The sequence below is a fragment of the Amphiura filiformis genome, chromosome 20 (genome assembly GCF_039555335.1).
Source record: "Amphiura filiformis chromosome 20, Afil_fr2py, whole genome shotgun sequence".
Classification (NCBI taxonomy): Eukaryota; Metazoa; Echinodermata; class Ophiuroidea; order Amphilepidida; family Amphiuridae; genus Amphiura; species Amphiura filiformis.
Window position 1 is genome coordinate 46,752,656 of NC_092647.1, and position 21,022 is coordinate 46,773,677.

The following is a 21,022-nucleotide window of genomic DNA, read 5'->3' on the forward strand; positions in this document are numbered from 1 at the left end:
GTGTGTTTCTGCACAGAGAAAGCATTACATAAACAGCAAACTGCAAAATGCATCTGTGTATCACACTCACACACAGTCAGTCATCGCCTATGACAGTTCACGTATTATAAGCTTATGATATAAGCTTAACAACTGCAGCCAAGACACCAGCCACGACAGCATGAAATTGGAATGAATCTGCGTGCATAGACAAGGGTCTATGCATCCTTGCAGTCTCACTTTTCAACTAACTTTTCATATTCCATCATGCAGACAAGCACACACGACAATCCGCTGAGCTGCACAATCAGAACAAATATGACGCTGATGTGACCACGTGAGTGTGTGCAAATAGTTCCGAAATGCAAGTCATTATAAAGTTGACAAATTGGGTAACTTCGGTCAAAAAATGAGTTTTATTTATTAATCAACAAACATTAATTGCAGCTCATGTTTAAACTCATTTATGAATTGAGATTTTCAAAGCGGAAGATTGAAACTGATATCAATGCGCGACGGTATCGGCAAAATGACCACTAAGTTTCTGACCACGTTCGTCGTGGCTAAAATGACCTCGTGAATGTGGTCAAATTAAAACAGTACAACCCCCTTGAAGGGTCAAAACAACCCCAAACGTGGTCAATTCAAAATGACCACGGAAAATATAACCCCGTAGTTTTTAGTGTGTATTGAACTGAAGGCCTATAGATAATAACATCACTGCTCTTCTCCAACTGACTCATTAGCTCAGTTGGTAGAGCATCGGTCCGGTGATCCGAAGGTCCCAGGTTCAAATCCTGGATGGTCAGTGAAATTTTTCACTGGCTGTCATTATGTCTGTGTTGACTTGTGTTAAAACCTTTCTCATATCAAATTCTACCAACTTATTTTTCAAATCACATAGGAAAAACTGTCCTGTAGGTAGGGTGCAATGAAAAGACTTTCTTTCTTATTGTAAAATAATGCACACAGTTGGTTATTCTTTTCTGAGTAAAAAGTCCAAAATGTATACTTAATTTTTAAAGTGAAATTAAAGTTAAAGATCATAAAATATTTATTAAAAAAATTCTATATTAATGCAAGATGGCAAAAAGTAATTTTTATATGCATGGTAATTTGGCTCAACAGATGAGAAAGATGTTTTTGTCACAAAAACTGTTATTGTATAATTTATGAAAACCCACCATTTTAATGCTGTGTCAATGAATCACAAAACCATCTGTTTGATTGACACTGAAATTGTAATAAAGATCCAAAGTTATATTTTGGCCTTATGTTATCATCCAGATGGTTTGCCTGGTTGTTTGTTTGTTTGGCTGTCCGGGTGAAAGCAAATTCATTAATCCACTCTGCAGCTCCAACGCAGTAACCCATCAACTTCAAACTTGGTATGGGGATAGGATGTGGTAGCCTGACGTGCTGTATAGTTTTGTGTCATGTTATTTCCATATTTATGAATATTAATGAGCTTATTTGCATATTTTGCCTAAATTTTCATTAATCCACTCTGCAGCTTAAACACAATAACCGATCAACTTCATTATTATGTATTGATGGATCCAAGTTGTGATAATATTGGATCCAAAACATAATAATGATAAAATTGATGCTTTTACGCCCAATATTTATTGGTCTCGCTATGAGTTGTAAAATATTGGACTCGACTACGTCTCGCCCAATATTTTAAAACTCATAGCTCGACCAATAAATATGGGCTCAACCGATCCAATTTTATATCAAAGTTGGTTTGGTGATTGGTTATGGTGGCCTAGTCTGCTGTATACTTTTGTGTCATGTTATTTGCATATTTATGAATATTAATGAGCTTATTTGCATATATTGCCTAAATTTTCATTAATCCACTCTGCAGCTTAAACGCAATAACCGATCAACTTCATTATTATGTCTTCAGAATCTTGCATCCTATCCCTTTGTACATAACCTTGCTGTCCGATAAATTTGTGTATCGGTCGCTTAGAGCTACAGGGTTTTTCATATCTGTAGCCTCTTCATAGAGTGCATAGTTTGTATACTTTATGTACAAAAGTCACCATGTATGTCTCTTTTGGTGTGAAATTTAAGCACAGAGAACCTAATTCATTTGCTCGCCACGCTTGCACTTTGGACCTTTTTTTCACCCGCAATTCTTCCAAAGTTGACTGTTTTCATTGGTTTTTGGCCTTTTAATAGCAATTTTTTGGTGGGTACCCCCTGGCTACACTCCTTGGTGGAGGGTCCTGACTAATTAAGAACAGCGGCATCGGCCCCCAGAAATCATGGACCATTGGTACATCACTGATCATCAGTATACGACTGTATTCTAGCAAAGATGGCGAGATTTACATTGAGGGCGCTGATCACCAACAGTTCAGGAATAACTGTACTTTTTTTAAGCTTACCAATTTTTTTCTGGGACTTAATTTTTTTCTGGGATCGTCGCAGCTGCGCTCCCGCGGATTTCAAGGCCCTGGACAATATAGGCTTAGATGCCTCCGTGCAGTGATTGGTACTTCCAGGGGGTAGTAGAGATCAGAGGCAGTGGTGGCACTACAGCCTCAAAAACCCAAAATGAGCAAAATTAGGAAAATTTCAACTTTTTGTGGCAATTTGTTGATTTTGCCCCCCGCCCCATAAATCACTTCCCCCAAAAAAATCCTGGTGCCACTACTGATCAGAGGGAACTGTGGATGTCCTCGGTGGGTGTCCTTGGTTCATTACAAATGCACACCCACTACCCCCGCCCACTACACAGGGATGTATCAGCCTTCTCTGATTAAATTAATTGATTATAACCAGAATTTCACATGTGAAGTGGCAATGAATGTAAAAAATGTTATATGGCAGCCAAAATACTTGAACACTCCCATAATAGAATTATACATCATTCAATTACTTACTCACATTGAATAAGAAAAAAACAACATATGAATGACAAAATTTGCTACTAAATCAATTTGATTCCGATATTCTCAAAATACCATCTCAAAAATGACAAATATCTAAATGCCGCATTTTTTTGTCATATCATTCTAGCTTACATAATTTCCCCTACTCACTCATGTCTAAATGTACGCCATTCTGGATCAAGACTTGCTCGTCTTGAATAAAGTTATTTGATATTTTGTATTTTTTCCTGTCTCTGAACAACATTAATAACAGTGATAGCAGCGTTTTTTTTTTATATAAAGACAGAATCTCTGTCCTTGGCAGCAAGCCTTAATCACCTGCGACTCAAGTCTGCCCCCAATCCCTGTTCCAGAAAACGGATAAATCTGTACCAACATGAATGTCAGTCCTTAATCCACAAAACATTCCGGGGTTTTTTCCTACACTTTGTATTGTTACATTTTTCATGCGCGCATGTTTAGCATCTCATTTCTTTATACAATTTCTTTTTGATGAGGGTAGATTCATGAATACTTAATGCCTGTGGGATGCAAGTAGCTGATACAATGTAAAAAGAGTGTATGTGACACTCACTATTAATATGGTTTACTTTCTTTTGCTCTGTTGATTTCCATACTTGGGGTTTTGTTTGAAAAAAAAAGTCATCAAATGTTAAGTTTCTTTCAATCATAATTTGACTCATCTTGAGAATGTCTGAATAAATGCTGAGCATATTTGTACTGCATTTGCATCAGTACACGCTTTTCAATACGGAATAAATGCTAACCTCATTGTGACATCATCCAAGCAGCAAAGTTCATTTCCCATTGAAAAAGCGTGTATTGACAGATATGCAGTTGACCGTTCTGATGTCTATCTCAAGAAGCACTGAACTGAACCAGTACTAGGCATGATTGCAGTGGCTGCGCCAGGAATTTTATTTGGGGGGGGGGCATTGAGGGGGAAAGTGAATTTCAGGGGGGGGCAAAATCAATTTGAATGCATTGACACATGCCTATCTCAAGAACCACTGAACCAATACTAGGCTTGTTTGTAGTCATTTAAATGCATTGACAGATTTGACACATGCCTATCATAAGAACCACTGAACCAATACTAGGCATGTTTGTAGTCATTTGAATGCATTGACACATGTCTATCTCAAGAACCACTGAACCAATACTAGGCATGTTTGTAGTCATTTGAATGCATTGACACATGCCTATCTCAAGAACCACTGAACCAATACAAGGCATGTTTGTAGTCATTTAAATGCATTGACGCATGTCTATCTCAAGAACCACTGAACCAATACTAGGCATGTTTGTAGTAATTTAAAGCCATATTATAACATTTGCTGAGAAGAACGCCCTCAAAAAAATTTTTAATTCAGGTTTTTACACGATTGTAATGTACTTTAGTAAACAAAGATTCTCTGCAAAAATCAAGACTTTAGGTGCTGTAGTTTTGTCAAAATCCGAGATTTTGAATAAACCGCCTGAATCAGCGTTTTATTATTACGATAGAAATATTAGTCGAACGCGTATGCGATGTCACCACAGTACTACGTACACGGCGGCGTGCGGGACACACACACACACACACGCCAGAGGGTCGTACCATATTACAACCGCCGGCGTGACATGCATTGGCGCTAGTTGTAAATTCCGATTTTCTTTGCTTTACCTCACTTGTTCGGCTCAAAATTAAAAGGGGGACATATCTGACAGTAAATGCTAATATTTTATTGAAAATTAATACTAATCTATTTTTAAAGAAATGTTATAATATGGCTTTAAATGCATTGACACATGTCTATCTCAAGAACCACTGAACCAATACAAGGCATGTTTGTAGTCATTTGAATGCATTGACACATGTCTATCTCAAGAACCACTGAACCAATACTAGGCATGTTTGTAGTCATTTGAATGCATTGACACATGCCTATCATAAGAACCACTGAACCAATACAAGGCATGTTTGTAGTCATTTGAATCCATTGACACATGTCTATCTCAAGATCCACTGAACCAATACTAGGCATTTTTGTATCCATGTCTGCTAACAATGGGAAAAATTATTTGAGAATATCCAAGAACGGTTTTATATATCAGGACCAGGGAAATATGATAATGATGCTTTCTTTTCTTGTGTGACTGAAAATCAAGTGTTGATTGTGGGTTATCTGGTTAAAGCAATAATGTGTGATTTGCTGATCACATTGTCCCCTTTTAATTTCGAGTCAAATGAGATAAAACAAAGAAAATATTATTTCATTTCACCGCCTACAATATGTGTATTAGCTCGCCAATCATATTATTATTGGCGGAGCTTCACACAGATGGGATGTACAAACAAGATGTAAGATGAATAGAGATATGCACACAGTTTATACGTCAAGACGTAAGACGATACACGCGATGTGTTTAGCTATCACTCAATCGGTGAAATCCTCCCTCTCCCCTGATCAATTAAGCAACAATCCAAAATGGTGCAAGCCCAAAGCGCGCTGTAAGGCCAAAAAAAAAAGGTTTGTCTCAAAGCTCACAAGTGGTTTGAAAACAAATGCGAAATGCAATTTTTTTTTTTTTTTTTTTTCCAACTTGGTATTTTGATGGTATTTTGAGAATTTTGAGAGAAAAAAAATCCAATTTTCGCCGAAATTTTCCGACCTTTTTTGGCCTAAAATGAATGCATATTTCATGGAACTTACAGAATTTGCCAATTTATCAGGGAAACAGGGAATTTTGTTTTTGTGAAATGCTGGGCACCCTGGTACCCAGGCGAGTAGCAAGGTGACAAAAAGTGGGGTGCCCAAAGTTACGTGAAGCTGCAAAAAAAGTTCAAAACTGTGCAAAAATGTGGGGCGCCCCACTTTAACATGCTGGCATGCTGCCTGCTCAGTGGCACCTTCCACCACTGTCCCCTTCAGCATGAACTGTGTCAATTTTGTCTTATTTCACCCTTGACATAATTTTTTTATTTCCTTGTAATTTTTCTGGACAAAATGAGGTTATTGAGCTGTAACAATGGGAATGAGATCTGCACTATGACACATAGTACTAGTCTCCTCCGCAGCCAGTTTGGTTCCCCTCTCTCCCCACAAACATTCTGCCAATGGCAACTCATAACACTGTTTCTGATTGGCTAAGAAGGCTTAACTAGAAGTTGCGCCCAGGAACTTGATTGACATCTGGATTGAACTTCCAGTCTCAATCAGTTGTGCGAGTAACATTATCTGAGCATGATCATTTGCTGAAAACCCACTAGTATACATGTAGCATTTATTTAGTGTTGTTGTAAAACATGACAATCACTATGTGAATATTTTTACCAATTTTTTACCATCATAGCTTACCTTGCACAAGCGGTATTTTATGAGAAACTCGTTCTTGGCAAATTGATGATACATGCATGTAGCCATAAAGTTATAAAGGCTTACATCTGGATTAAAATTGCTGATGAATATGAAGCAGCCAATTTAATTAACCAATTGAAAGTCTTGTTATAAGTTGTGCTGGATGACATCATGGAAAATGTTAGCAAATAAAAAAGAACTTGTTCATTATCATGTTAGGCTGTTCATGTGAAGGGAGCACAACCAAACTGGCTGCTGAGGAGACTAACATTGCGCATGTAGTAAAATACTGTAAATCATTCATCCATGCCTGCCAAGATTGGAGTCAACCATTGTCACCTCAATACAATTCATACAATTCTAGATATTTTACACAACATAAAAATATCTTTGTTGACTATTATTTTCTTGAATAGATATGGCCTGTTTTGCGCTTCACCTTTCAATACATGGCTCATAAATCACACCAATATAATCCAAACCTAGTTAAGCCTTTACTACCAATACAAAAAAATATACAAATTGTACAAGTTGATTTTCAAAAACTCAAAAACCTACTCAAAGAACTATAATCTTGAATCACTGAAGCAGTTACATTGTAACACCAAGTTGAATAACTTGTAATGTATATTTTGAAAAATTGGTACAAAAAGGAATGAATTTTTAACAATTTTTGTGACAGAAATTAACTTTTTGTTGTCACACAGAAAGTTAATTCCCCACCTGTGACTTGTGAATTTATCTTTACACAGTGCTCAGTCAAAAGTTGAGTTGCTATAACCTTGACCTGAAAGAACCTAGTTTGTATTGCTCATTTTGTTTATGTCTGTGATTGCCCCTATTTTTAGACCTTTTTAGGTCACAGGAAGTGTATTAAAAGACTTGTACCTAGAACCCTAAATCAGAGTTTAGCAAGCTCCAGATCCTGTTTTAAACACGCCCCAAATCCTGTCTTAAATCTAGGTATTTGGATTTAGAGGTGATCATGTGGGTTTATACATGACTGCTGAGGATACGGTCAATGCAATAGTCTTGCAGACTTTAAGGTGTATAGTTTTCACTGACCGTGCCATCATCACACCACCACTCAGCTGTCATCAGTTTTCAGACAGTCTCTACCACGATCACAACAGTGTGCATCACCATCATACTAGTATCCTAGTTATAACTACACAAGGAGGTTGTGTAACACGGTTACGTTGTTGTATTCATCTACCGAGGGTGGCGCATGCATGCTAGACTGTTTCATGATTGAAAGCCTCACCGTGCTCAGCTGGTCATATAGTAATAATGCAGTTTGTGTCTACGCATTACATATACTGGACCGTTGTCGTACACATTTGCCTGCATGAATGATAGCTGGACCTGGCTAGTAGAGTGACCATTCAGTTGCACACATGCACACACATTGTTGCATTGCATACACCGTATGTTTTGAATGCACAGTGCCCAGTCTTGACCGCACCATCTCTCTTCTTGTTTTCCGTACAGTGCCACAGGGTCAGTGAGTACCCCAATATATACCATTTATACAGAAGAGCTAAGAGTGGTTTTAAACAAAACCAAGGATTCAATTCTGAGCAAAACTGGACTATTATTTGTCAAAACCAGAGGATTTTAATTGTGGAAATCGGCTGTGCTCAGTTGACATTGATTGCACACTGGTCTGAGCAAGGTGAGTGAAGTGTGTCTTTATGCAATGTAAGATAAATTGGGGCCAAGGATAGTGGTATAGACACTGTGATATACATGTGCTCATGTGTATTTTAAAATACAAAATAGTATGAACCAAATTTGTTATTATACTATACAGCTACTCTAAAATATTATAATTATTATGAAGAGAACTTTTATGTGTTGGAAATTAATATATTTTTACAATATTCATAATTTATCAATGTGCTTCTGTGGTTGTTCAGTTATAATGCAGATTAAAAAATTAAACATGTTTCTCGTCCCCCTCGCTTCCTTTTTTGAGGCCGCTTAATTTATTTATATTTTTTTAAATTTAGTTATAACTTTTGAAGAAAAATGTCTAGGAAGTTGAGATGCTTTCTGTAGCCTCAACTGCTTATAATATAATAATGAGAAACACTTCTGGAAGGTTTTGTGATCTTTAGAAGGGGCATACATACCAGAACAATAAAATAAAAAAAGTCGCCTCTTTTTTTTCAGACGTTATTCTCTACGCTAAAATACAGGGCCAAATATGGGCATTTACACCTATTTTTCGATAAAAATAAAAAGCCCCCTTTCCTTTTTTTTGTAAACTGGACGAGAAACATGTTTTATTTGGCCTGAAATATGCCTTAATACACTGTCATTTTGAAAACAATGCTGTTTTTCTTTTGAGTATTTGCAAGAATAATATTTTTATGTTGAATATCTGCTGAAATATTTACAATTTAATTGAAATTGCTTGTATACTGTTACGAGACCTACCATTTTACTTATTTTTTGCTAGATATCAGAATTTTATCATTTACCAAAAATGACAAAATAATGTTTTCCAAATTGCTTTTAGAATATTTCACTTAGATTGTAGGCCTACTTGTGTCAGCAGAAATTGCATATGGGCATGATAATTTATTTAATTTCATATCAGGCCTATATGTAGCCAGGATATTTTCGGGACGGACTTCCAAATGCAGACCTTTTCAAGAGAAATCTTCTTTCTAGCCAAAAGCATACCTTCATCTTATCTAGAATTGATTTTTGGGAGCCTATATTTTTGACAAGTTTCACAGAAAGTTCATGATTTGAGGTATATTTATCTAACATTTTGATATAGTTGGCCCAATTTTGCGATTTTGTTCATTTATGGATGAACCCTGGCTACGGGCATGATTGTGTCGTATCATTTTAGTAGATTTTAAACTTCACCAAGCCAACATCAGGATTTAGACCATAAAATTAAAACACAAGTATTCCATAGCTCGTATTTGCAGGTTTACAATATCGCTCATTCTACAAAATCCGGTGCCAATCCACTAAAAAAATTGAAAAAATAAAAGTTGTTCAAAAAGACCTGCTTTTTGTGTTTTTTAAAAGTAAATGTATCACTACTTTCAGATGTAAAAAATAGCCAACACCACTTGCATATTTTTCTTTCAGGAAGTCATGATGTTTTTTAACACTAAAACTCAATGTAATGTGAGCTACGTTACCGACTATAAAATGGGCTGGTTTTACTCAATCCAAGGTCATAAAAGCAAATTAAAGATCACTTGAGTGAAATGTAAAACAGATTTCACCATTTCATAGAAGTTTTGAAGATGCTTAATTGAGTGTGTAACGTAGCTCACAGTAACGTAGTTCACTTGTTTTTAATGTGATTTGCGAACGTTAGAACGTTATGTCGGTTAATTCTAATATAAATGGGGTTCGACCACTGGTAGCTTTCACATATTATTAGGAAGTACATGTAATACAAGTGCATACTGTAGAATCCTGGTAACGTAGCTCACCAATCTTAACATGGTCGGTCGAAATTTCAATGTTTACAACATTTCTATGCCAAAAATGCTACAGCATCACGATTTTTACTGTGATTTTTAAAAACCTATGAGTGTTTCCTTTCAAAAACCGCAAATTACATTGATACCTCTGTTTTAGTTCTTTCCAATAACGTGTGTTACAAAGGGGTAACGTAGCTCACAGCATTTTGGTGGAAAGTGCAATTTATTTTAGAATTACACAAAGACATTTTAATCACTAAAAAATAATGTTGATAAACAATATGATGGTGCGTTATCTAATTAAAAAACAACAAATATGTAAAGAAATCGCATTTATTCAAAGAAAATATTCAGGGTTAGATGTGACACTTGAGCTGTGGAAACGCATTTTTAGCGATTTTTGAGCCTTTGCAAGGGTTAATCAGGCTGAAGAAAGCATTTAAAGTATGGAAAACTATATATGTCCGTGTAGATCTCGTTGAGTTCTACCAGAAAAACAACATATTTGATGCCCTAAATGCTCGACAAAGTTTTTGTGGACCAAAGAATGGAAAAAAGGCTATTGGCACCGGATTTTGTAGAATGAGCGATATGCAGTAATTAATTATTTTAAAATAATCATTTTATCTCAGAAATTGTTCATTGGACTGTTAATGATGTGCATAAAACCAGGGATATGAGATAAACTAGCATAATTGGTTTCCTTGTAACTATAGGAACAATACCAATGTTGATAGAAATTTATTTTACCTGCACTTTAAGAAAATAACAATTGCCTTCCAAGGTATCATTGTACCATGAAGATAATGTTTTCAGCTTGTAATTATGCTATATTTGAAATAGGACTCTGTGAACAATCACAAAGGGAAAATTGGCAATTGAACTGAAATTAATAACCATTAACACAGTTTTGGGAAAATAAGTCATATTCGAAAAAAACATAAAATTTGACGAACAATGGTACAAACTTTGAATAGTAATAAGTATATAGCAAAGAATTGTGTTTCAAAAACATAATTTTAGAGATATTCTAGGTATATGGAATGTCACAAAGGGAGTTAAACCAGTCCACACAGGTGATGAATGCAGACAACAAGTTTCAAATTTTGTTTAAAAATTCAAAAATTTCAGAATTGTAAATTTTCATGGCCATATTTGGAATCGGCATGAAAAATGCAGTAAAAGGAGTACAAACAAGCCTAGTATTGGTTCAGTGGTTCTTAAGATAATTCTAGGCATTTTAAGAAAATAACTCAAAACTTGGGACTTTTTATACTGAATCCTATGGCTAGCATGCATAGCATTAAGGAACCTGATTGAGCCGAAGAATTGAAATTAGCAAAATACGCATAAAGGAAAAAGAAGGAAGTCATTGTGCTGAACAGTGGTATACAAACTGAGTTCTATTTAGCAAAGAAATTTGTGTTAAATATATTTTGAGATATATAATTAGGTAAGTCTTTGTGTGAACAATAACAATGGGAGTTTAAAAGTTAAAAGAACCTGACGAGCCGTGGAATTGAAATTAACAATTAACACAGTTTTGGAAAAGAGTAAGACAAAAAGAAGGAAGACAATTTGCAGAACAATGGCACATTTCAGCAAAGAATTGTGTTTTAGATATTTTTACTATACTTAGAGATAGCGTAGGTGGGGTTATGGGATCAGAAACCTGACAGAATCATGGAAGTGAATTCAGATTAGCGATTTGGAAAAGAAAAACAGATGAATAAGTTTATTATATTGAACAAGGATCACTTTCAAGTCTTTTTGTGGTATTCTAGGGGTTTATCCTTCATAATATCACATTTAGAAAAAAGAAAAGAAAAAGAGCCTCCTTGTTTTCCATGAGCGCTTTTGGAAAAGATAAAAATTACTAACAATGCTAATATTCCATTGAAAAAACAAAAAATCTCCATCTATCATAAATTTATGAAAATCCTCCGGACGAGTACCAATAAATCGATTTTATCTGGCCGAATATACTGCATGTAATAAATAACCTGGTATATTACATTATTTATGTAGCATCTTGCAGTAACAGGGTCAGTTTCAATGCAGCAATGTTAGATTTGCTGATTCATTTAATACTGTTGAAGAACCTGTTCACAAAAGCAAACAAGCACTTCTAATTATAAAATCTCAATAATCTCGCATCAAACAGGCCATCAATAACAGACATTTAGCTGCTATTATTAGACACCTTGATCATGACCTTTAATCCTCCAGTGACCTTTAGGCCTTGCCCTTCTCAGCTATAGTGTAGAATCATCAATCATCACCTACAACTAGTAAACAGAGGCACATATGGTTCGGCTTAATTATGGGAGTGAAATATGACAAATGGTTGTCTCATCTTTGCTAACTTCGAATGACGCGACTCACCGACTCGACTTATTACCACGGCAAGCATTTCCCTGTAATAAAGACGTACCTAAAGGCTGTGCAGCGTTAGCCTACAGATTTTCTAACAATGTTACAACCGTCCCCAATCATATGTTGAACAAAAGTAAAGGTTTTTGTTTATTCCGATTGAATAGTGTCAATCTTTGCATATTGAGACTGATGGATTGTGAGCAATTCAGACAAAAATCATTATTGTAAAAAATGAATTTGTATAGTTTAGTGAAAACTGATTTGTTATATATAGCATTATTGTCCCATTCATGAAAAGGCTAGCGTAAGCGGAATATAATAATAGTAGCGAAATGCGTTGTCCGTCCGTAATGAGGTACCAGTATAATAGCTTAGATTCCCGAGGGCTTGTGCTACCCTGACATGACCCTAGCAGTTCAACCAAGCAAAGCCAACACGCAATGCATCGCTCCATTTCTTAACCAGGATGGTCAGTATTCAACACTACTATGACAGTATCCCAGATGGCCAATGAGGCGTGCCACCGTACTGAAGCACAAAAGGCAACCGACCTCACAGCCACCAACCTTTCTAACACGATTCGGGGCTAACTCACTCACTTTTCCTTCCTAACCTTTCCTTTATAAATCCAACCTTTTGATCAATACAATTTACCCTAATGACTAAAGCTGTGAAAATAGATACTTATTGAAGAGATAAGCACTTGGACGTCCACTAATAGCCTAGAAGCACATTGACCATATAAGGAGAGAAATCATGACGGGCGCTTGCCCAGGCCAAATGCCAAATGTCTTTATGTTATGAAATCTAGTATTGTGGTCAGACGGGATAAAATTATCAACCATGCCTGAAAAAGGACATTTTAGGAATCCCCTTTTCCTCAGAATAGAGAGAAATTGTGCTAATGTTTAAAGATTGGTTAAGAAATCTGGCTTATTTCATATGAGAAATTGCCATTTTTCCATCTTGTTTGACTCAAAAAAAGGACATTCTAGGAGTCCTCTTTTCCTCAGAATTGAGAGAAATTGTGCTAATATTTAGAGATTGGATAAGAAATCTAGCTTATTTTATATAAATTCTTGAGAAATTGCCATTTTTCCATCTTGTTTGTTAAAAAAATATTGATATTTGATTTAAATAAGATCTGGAAAAATCTTATGATTTGTGATATGAATTTTTTACTCTTATAGTGGATGGATGAAAACACAGATATTGGAATGAAAATTATTTCATAATATTTATTCTAGAAAGAATCAGCAACTTTCTGCTCATGAATTTTGCTTACATTTTAGACAAATATTCATATTTTAAATCTAACTCTATAAAAACAGAAAATTATTATGATTACTCATTTTCTCTGGGCAGCAGCAAAAGAGGTTAACATGGCCGCCCCAGTTTTGAGTAATTGGTTATTGCTTGTTTTATAAATGCCAATTTGGACAATGAAAACATTTTAGTTGCCCTAAATCTTGATGGCTGCCCCACATTCTTTGCTCGTAATTTGTTCCATCTTTATCTCATTATTTTTTTCATTTCAATTTTTTGTTCTCATGTTTTCACCTTTCTATTGAAATGTAGCATATAAATTGCTTTATCTTTATTGGAAACATTCTATCACTTTCAAGTTATTTTTTGTTTTAATTTTGGGTGTGAATTGTGTTTTTCTTAGCTTTCTGCATCACAATTTATTGATACTGCAACTTGAATGTTGAAGGCCAGTACAAACAATTGGAGCGTCATCTCTTCAAGGACATCGCACATTATATACACGATACATAAATACTTATTTTTAGCGAGTAATGCTGTTTTTTCATTGAATCTAAAAGCCTAGTAAAAATATAAAGTATTCCTGTCAATAGCAATAGCTTGAAATTGATTTTCCTGCAACTTTTCGCCGTCTAGTAAATTTCGTACGACGTATCACGACACTTCTTGAAATCCAGCATTCAGTCGATACTAATACACATACACATGTACAGAGCTTTTTTTTTTTTTTTTGTAAACCACATTAAAATCCAATCAATAATGTAGGAAATGGTTTTATTACCTCTCCATTGGCAAGTCATTAAACTATAAATGCTGCCCAAGAATTAGATGGCTGATTTGCTATACATAATACCATAAATAGATAGCTCTTGTATCTGTATAGGCAGCATAAAATTAATTATTCGGTTCTCGTCAGCAGGATTTTCATCAATTGATGAGGGAGTTTTTGTTTTCAACGCACAATTGGCAGTTGTAATCCTTTAAATGACACATTCTTGGAAAATGATTTATTTTAGCTTCTGTGGGGTAGAACACTATACAAAAACAACTTCAAAATGTTTTTATCATGTAATGAATTGCTATAGCTTTTGAATCCAAATTTATACATGAAATTGAAAAAGATAAAAAACATAGAGCGCAAGAAAACGATACTGGGCAGGGACGATAACAAAAAAACAATAATTTTTACATGGTCGTATTGATATAATGCCAAAGTGTGGAAGGTAATCTCTACACCTATGCTAGGCATGTTATTCAGCTTTATTCCTAATCATCATAAAGTTATTATTTTGTCCTTTTTAGACATATCTGCATTTTATTTATATATTTTAAGAATTATTGCACTCATTCATTTGACACATATTTTATATATTTATTTCATTCATTCATTTATCTTTTTAATAATTGTGTTAACATGCATTATACTAAATATTCTGTTATTTATTTAATTATTATTTAGATTAAACTAACTCTATTTCTGTGTAAATTTTCATCAAGTAGTTTGATTAACATTTGATTATGCATTTCATAGAAAAATATGAATAACATCATCTTCCTAAAAATTAAAATTTGGTCATAGTTGGTCAAATAAATACAATTGAGCAAATTGATGGCATGCTTGGTGCTTAATTGGTGTCACCTAAAGATGCATTTGATACAAGCCTTATTCAATCTCTATGTTTAAAACCTGTTTTGTACAAAAATGGATCTCTAAAATAACACAATGCTACATGGCATTGAAAAACAGCATTGACCATCGCACCTAATGAGCATAATGTATGTTCAAAATGTACCATTCAGCATCTGATCACGGCACGTGCAAGTGTGTGTTCCTATGTTGCTAGCCACACTTATGTCCATCCGTGGTCTGAATAATTCATGCGACTTATGTATACATTCAAATGTTTTGACATTCAGGTAACCCTCCAGACACTATATGAATAGGGCAATTAAATATGATCCACGTTGTATAGTAATTGCGTAGGATGGATGAGCGTGTTTGTTCTTGGATCAAGTTCATGGTGACAGTTAAAATCCATTATGTCATGATGGTGTTAGCCCATGTAAAAGGTTAGCCTCTTTTGTTAGTCATTATTATGTGCCTCCCCATGTGTGACAAATAAGTCGTCAGAAAGGTTTCAATGTAGCGACGTTGATGCAGTTACACACTGCACAGACGCACTGAGCGAATCAGGGGTATTAGAACATAAGACCTAGCTACATTGCATACATACATACATACAGTCCAACATTGGTTGGCAGCCAAGTAACATTGGTTTGGGTAATTCGAGTTTGCACCGGAGCTCTATTACCATTTGGTAAAGCGTATACTGCTGCGTATATGGATTGGTAGGAAATAAGACTATCAGAGTAAGTGGCAGGATAACCCTGTGCTAGCCTCTTCGGAGTTTGTCATCTGTAGGAGGGTGGGAGGCAAAGACAGGGTAAACAAGCTCGCTTGGAAATTATTACTTGGCTTCTAAATAACACAGGTATGTATCATGGTGTTGAGAATGTTCATGCAGGCGTCTAGCAAGTAGTAAACATGGTGACCGTGTTGTCTATTTAATATAACTATACCCGCCTCCTCCAGTCGGTGGACATATCGCTTGTGAAAATCATGTTGATAAATTACGCCTGACCAAGCGTATTATTGGCGGTGTTGTAATTCAAAAGCAGTGGGGTATGTCATATGTGTCAAGGTCCAGTGTGTTGTCATGCATCACAGTTTACATACTTAGTTATTATGCTGTCCCATATAGGGTCTTAGTGTTCAGACAATAGTACGCTAAATGTATTTTAGGTAATAGTGGCAAACGCACACGTACAGCGCACCTGTACAGGTATTGATGCTGCCCGTGAATTGAGGTTATTTATTACTATCTAGCTAGGATGCGACAGGGGAATAAGAAGTGATTGCGCAATTTGGTTTTACCTGTTTGAACCAAATCGGCTACGCAGCAACTCATTGCTTATGATTCTTTGTATAGGCCTACATGAATACCAACTAGAATTAAGAATTAATTGTAAAGGGCCTTTAATGATTCTTTGTATACTGCTAGTGTTGGTTTGCCTTAATGATGATTTGTAGAAAAAAGAATTTTCAGGCAATTGTTGAAAAAGATAATTAAAGGGTATGTTATAGGTTCAGATGTGTGATTTTTGACAATGATAGCTTGTGAAGATTTTAAATCCAATGCAGTGTAATGGCAAATGTGCAAAACAAATTCACACAACAGCTTTAAAACATACTTTGTTTTTATCTAATCATGGCCAATAAATAATGTCGGCTGAGGGAAAGTTGTTTCTATCTAGGCCTTTTGATAAGCTTACCTGATGAAATAGTTTTCTGAAATAGGAAACACGACAGAGCCTTAGAGAGGTAAACAACTTTTTCTTCACCTTCTTTCTTTCTTTCTTTTGTTCTGTCCCTCTGCCAAAATGCAGATAAGTGTTAGAGTGAATATTAATTTATTATTCCAACACAATAGACAGACCTCCAATCATGCTAATGACAATGAAGCATGAAAGAAGGATACTTAATGCTCTGCGTGCTAGCCATGCGCTTCAATGGAAAAAGTTCAAGTTTTGAATTATTTTCTCAAAATATAAAGAGCTATCTTAAAAACTAATGAATCAATACTAGGCTTGTTTGTACTCATTTTAATGCATTTTTCATGCTGATTCCAAATATGGTCATGAACATTTACATTTCTGAAATTTTTGAATTTTAAATTTTTTTTTAAAACTTGTCATCTGCAGTCGACACCCGCGTGAAGAGAGTTAATTTGTGATGGATTGTTCATATGCAATGAAATATATGAGTGCAGTGCTCCTCCCACCGTATTCTAGTCAGATTCAGATGTCATTTATCACAAAAATGTTATATAGATTTTGAATTAATCCATCATCATCATTTTAATTGGAATTTAACAATTTATTTCATGAAGAATCACCCAATTGTATATGCTCAGTTTTTTCAGTGATATTATTATTATGGGAGTCATATGGCAGACTTATGTATCAATTCTATACCCACATAATTATAGTCACATTTATTACAATTTTCTTATTTGTAATGTCACTTTGATGAACAGGAAAAATAGTAACACCTATTCATAACACACTACTTTGCCGAGAGGGAGAATGTGCAGCATGCAAACACACGCACCATTTTACAATGTTTTATGCACATAATGTATCAACCATTTTGACATCATTATTCATTCGATTTTTTGTGTGGAGAATAATGCTTTCAAGAATGTATCTTCAGGAGTTATGTAATATCTGCCACTTAGTTATACTAATGCATAAACCAAGTATAAAAAAAAAGCATCAAATTTAATTTTAAAACATGATAAGATAATAATTGTAAAATTTTGAATGTATTATTACCATAGCGATTTGATAACATCATCAAACTATTGTTAAAAGCATACCACATTGTCACATCAATTCGTTTATAGAGCATAATAGGGAAAGCACAGCCTTGTAAAGTTGTAATATTCTGGATTGAAAATGTATATTTCTTTGGGTATTGAAGCTAAATTTTCCATAAAGATTTTTGTCTGTTTCCCCTTTCCCAGCATGCACTGGGAACACCAACAACATTGTGGTCAAGGAATGGAAGTAAATAGTCCTGGGAAGCAAAATGTCCTTTTTTAATTACAGGATTTCCTAAAAGAGTGCTTCCTTAATTCTCATTTTTGATATGAACGTGTCATCTTTATGTAAGAAAAACTGATTTCAAGAATCACGTCATTTCAGAATTGAACTTATTTGTCCAGTGGCACTGGCAACATATTTTGCTGTGTATTATGGTTTTTTAAATTAAATATTGAATTTTGTTTCTGAATATAGGGGCAACCAGGGGAAAAAAACCAAAGTTTGGAAGCCCCCTTGGCACTATATGCCACTGCATTTGTTATATGCTTTAAAAAAATGGAAGTGAGTGGCAATGATTTTGCACAGAGAAAAACAATATATAAGCCTTGATGAAATATAACATACATTAAACTACCTACCAGCGTACATCCCACAATTTTTATTTTTAGATATCGAAGTCAGAGGTTCATGCATCAATAATTTCTGATTTGTATAAAATATGCTCCTTGATAGGCCTTGCACCAGAATCTCAACCAGCCAAACATGTTTTTCAATACACACTGAATGAATATATTGAGAATGCCATCTTCATATTTGTTAATAATTTTAATGGTATCTATTTAAATCATATACTCTCTTAACTTTTTTCAATCAAAAGAAGTGATTCTCAATCTTTTAGTGATTAAAGTTAGGGACAAATCTGTTTCGATTGAATTTTCAGTAGAAAGGATTGATTTTCATTGTTTTTCAATCTTTTGCCGTCCCAAATTAGGGACAAATCCTTTCCAGTTGTAAAAAAAGATTGAAAATGTTCACTCTAAAACAATTTGAAATCTCATTCCAAACATTATGCAACACATGTCATTTGGCGGTACATTTGGAGTAACACTTGATTAGATAGTGAAATCAGTCTACAAAGAGAGTTAGAGTGAAAACAAAAAAACATTTCAATCTATTTTTCAATCTGTTAAAAGATTGATGTATTTCAACCGGCCAATTTAAGAGAGTATGAATTACTTTTTCTTGGGGGGGTAATGGGGATTACTGAAATTTATTCATATTTGGATCTGTATAACTAGTTTACTTGTTATCATACATTTTGGTTGGCTCAATGTCTTGCATCACATTCATTTTCATTAACGCCATAATATGTAACAGTGACACCATCTGTTTTTCTTGAATTTCTACTTTTTGCATGATGTCCAATGGTGCCCTGAAATACCATCATGTGAAAAACTAAGCCTGAAGTGCTTTAATTACATTTAAAATGAAAGTTTTTATATTATATCCGGAGATCTCCGGTTTTATTCTGAGTTCACAGATCAAGTGATGGCTAACACATCCCATGCATATGTATAGGCCTAATTATATACACATGATCAGTGAAAACTAACATTTAAATAGGAATATGCAAATTATTGCTTTAAACCATGTCTCAAGACCAGACTTGAAACTAGTGACATGATAAAATAGTAGCATATTATATCACTGCATTGGCTTCAACCAAAAGTGCAAATTTGCTCTACACATCAGTTTATATATATTCCATTTATGTACTCAAGGCCATACAGGTGTACTTTCTGATATGAAATAAATTACATAAAAATACAGTAAAATTTTTATCTTTTTTACATGAAAAATGCAGCTCTGATATTATAGAGCAATGAAATCCACAGTAACAGAGTTTCTAGAAAAAAATTTGAATCATTAAACATAAATGGGAAACAGGAAAAGGACTTTTGGGAGAAAAGAGATAAAATAAAAAGGAAAAACATTGAAGATGAATAATAACAACTTTTAAATTCAGGGTCATAAAACACCCCCCCACAAAACATGTTATGGAAAGAAAGAACACCTTTTTGGGTAAAAGGCATAAAATACCAGCCAGTCAGTGTTTTATTGGGTGAGGAGATTTTGTTTCAGCTCACTGGCAGACAATTGTTGTCCCTACAGCGCATCTGTCTCCCGAAAGGAACTTTTTTCCACTCACTAAAAATGGGTGACAGGGATGTGCAGCCACAATGACCCCCACTTTTCAACTCCCTCTCACTGAATGACCTTTTTCTCTAAAATTCACAGAATATTTAATTATTTTTTCTTCATATTTTTTTTAAATTTAAATTTTTGATTATTTAAAAAAAAAAATCAAATATTTTAACCTACAAATTTTCCCTGTCTCATGGAAAGACCCCCTTTTTAGCTCTTTTTGGTGATTTTTTTCCAGTCTCATGGAAAGACCTTGGTAAAAATTTTCCTGTGTCACAAAAAGTCATCCCTTTTTTGGGGGGAGGGCTTTCTCGTCAAATGATCCCCTTTTTTGGTGTTGAGTCTTTCATGGAAACTGGTGTCCACACTTTTGTGTCACTTCCAAAGTCCAGTGCCCCCTGGGCCTAACACAACCCCAAGCTGTCACTAAATTAAGTAGAATTCTCTCAAAATTGAAGGCAATGTGATTTAGCAATGTACTTTCCATGAGGTGTTATAGAATAAAGTACATTGCAGGATCAAATCCAAGTAGTGTAACCTAGACCTACATAATGCTATTTATGCTATTGCACTTTAGGTCCTGTGATAGTTTAAAACCATAAAATTTGCATATATAGGCCATGTACTGCTAGCATATTGTTGAGGTATGAATCTTCCAGCTGTAAAACATACAGGGAACTAAGTTGTTCAAATCTAAAATCGGAAGGTAAAAAAATCCAAAATGATCAATTTTGGCCATGGCAAATTTGGTGTGGTTTTGTTGTCAGAGATGTGGCCTTAGATTCTCTGCAATGATAAATTGAGTTGCAGGCTTGAGAGTTCAGAACTTATGATGATTAGTGTTAGGAATTTGGTTCATACAGCCTTCCCTTGCAGATACTAGTAGTTAAAATTGTAACTAAATTGTGTCACAAAAACTGAACCCAAATGTACGACATGAACAATTCATGCGACCAATTAAAGAGCAATGGCTTCTTTGGTTAAACTTGAGTAAAAACACTTCTAGGTACATGTAGTAAATTTCAGATCTTCTTTTATCGAAATTGAAAATGACTAACGATTTAATGAAGAGTAAAAGTTGCAATTTGTTATAAATACAACAAGT

General features: G+C 34.8%; 1 protein-coding gene across 2 annotated transcripts in view; it reads left to right on the forward strand.

Annotated features, from left to right (window-relative positions):
• LOC140141852 (uncharacterized) overlaps window positions 1-21,022 on the forward strand; it is a 625,910-nt gene that overhangs the window by 437,919 nt on the left and 166,969 nt on the right. The window contains exon 4 of one of the 2 annotated variants that reach the window (XM_072163721.1): window positions 7,718-7,901. The gene's annotated coding sequence lies outside the window, so the exon portion shown is untranslated. Of the gene's footprint in view, window positions 1-7,717; window positions 7,902-15,568; window positions 15,819-21,022 lie in introns of those variants that run through there. The other variant, XM_072163722.1, reaches the window with a different exon arrangement.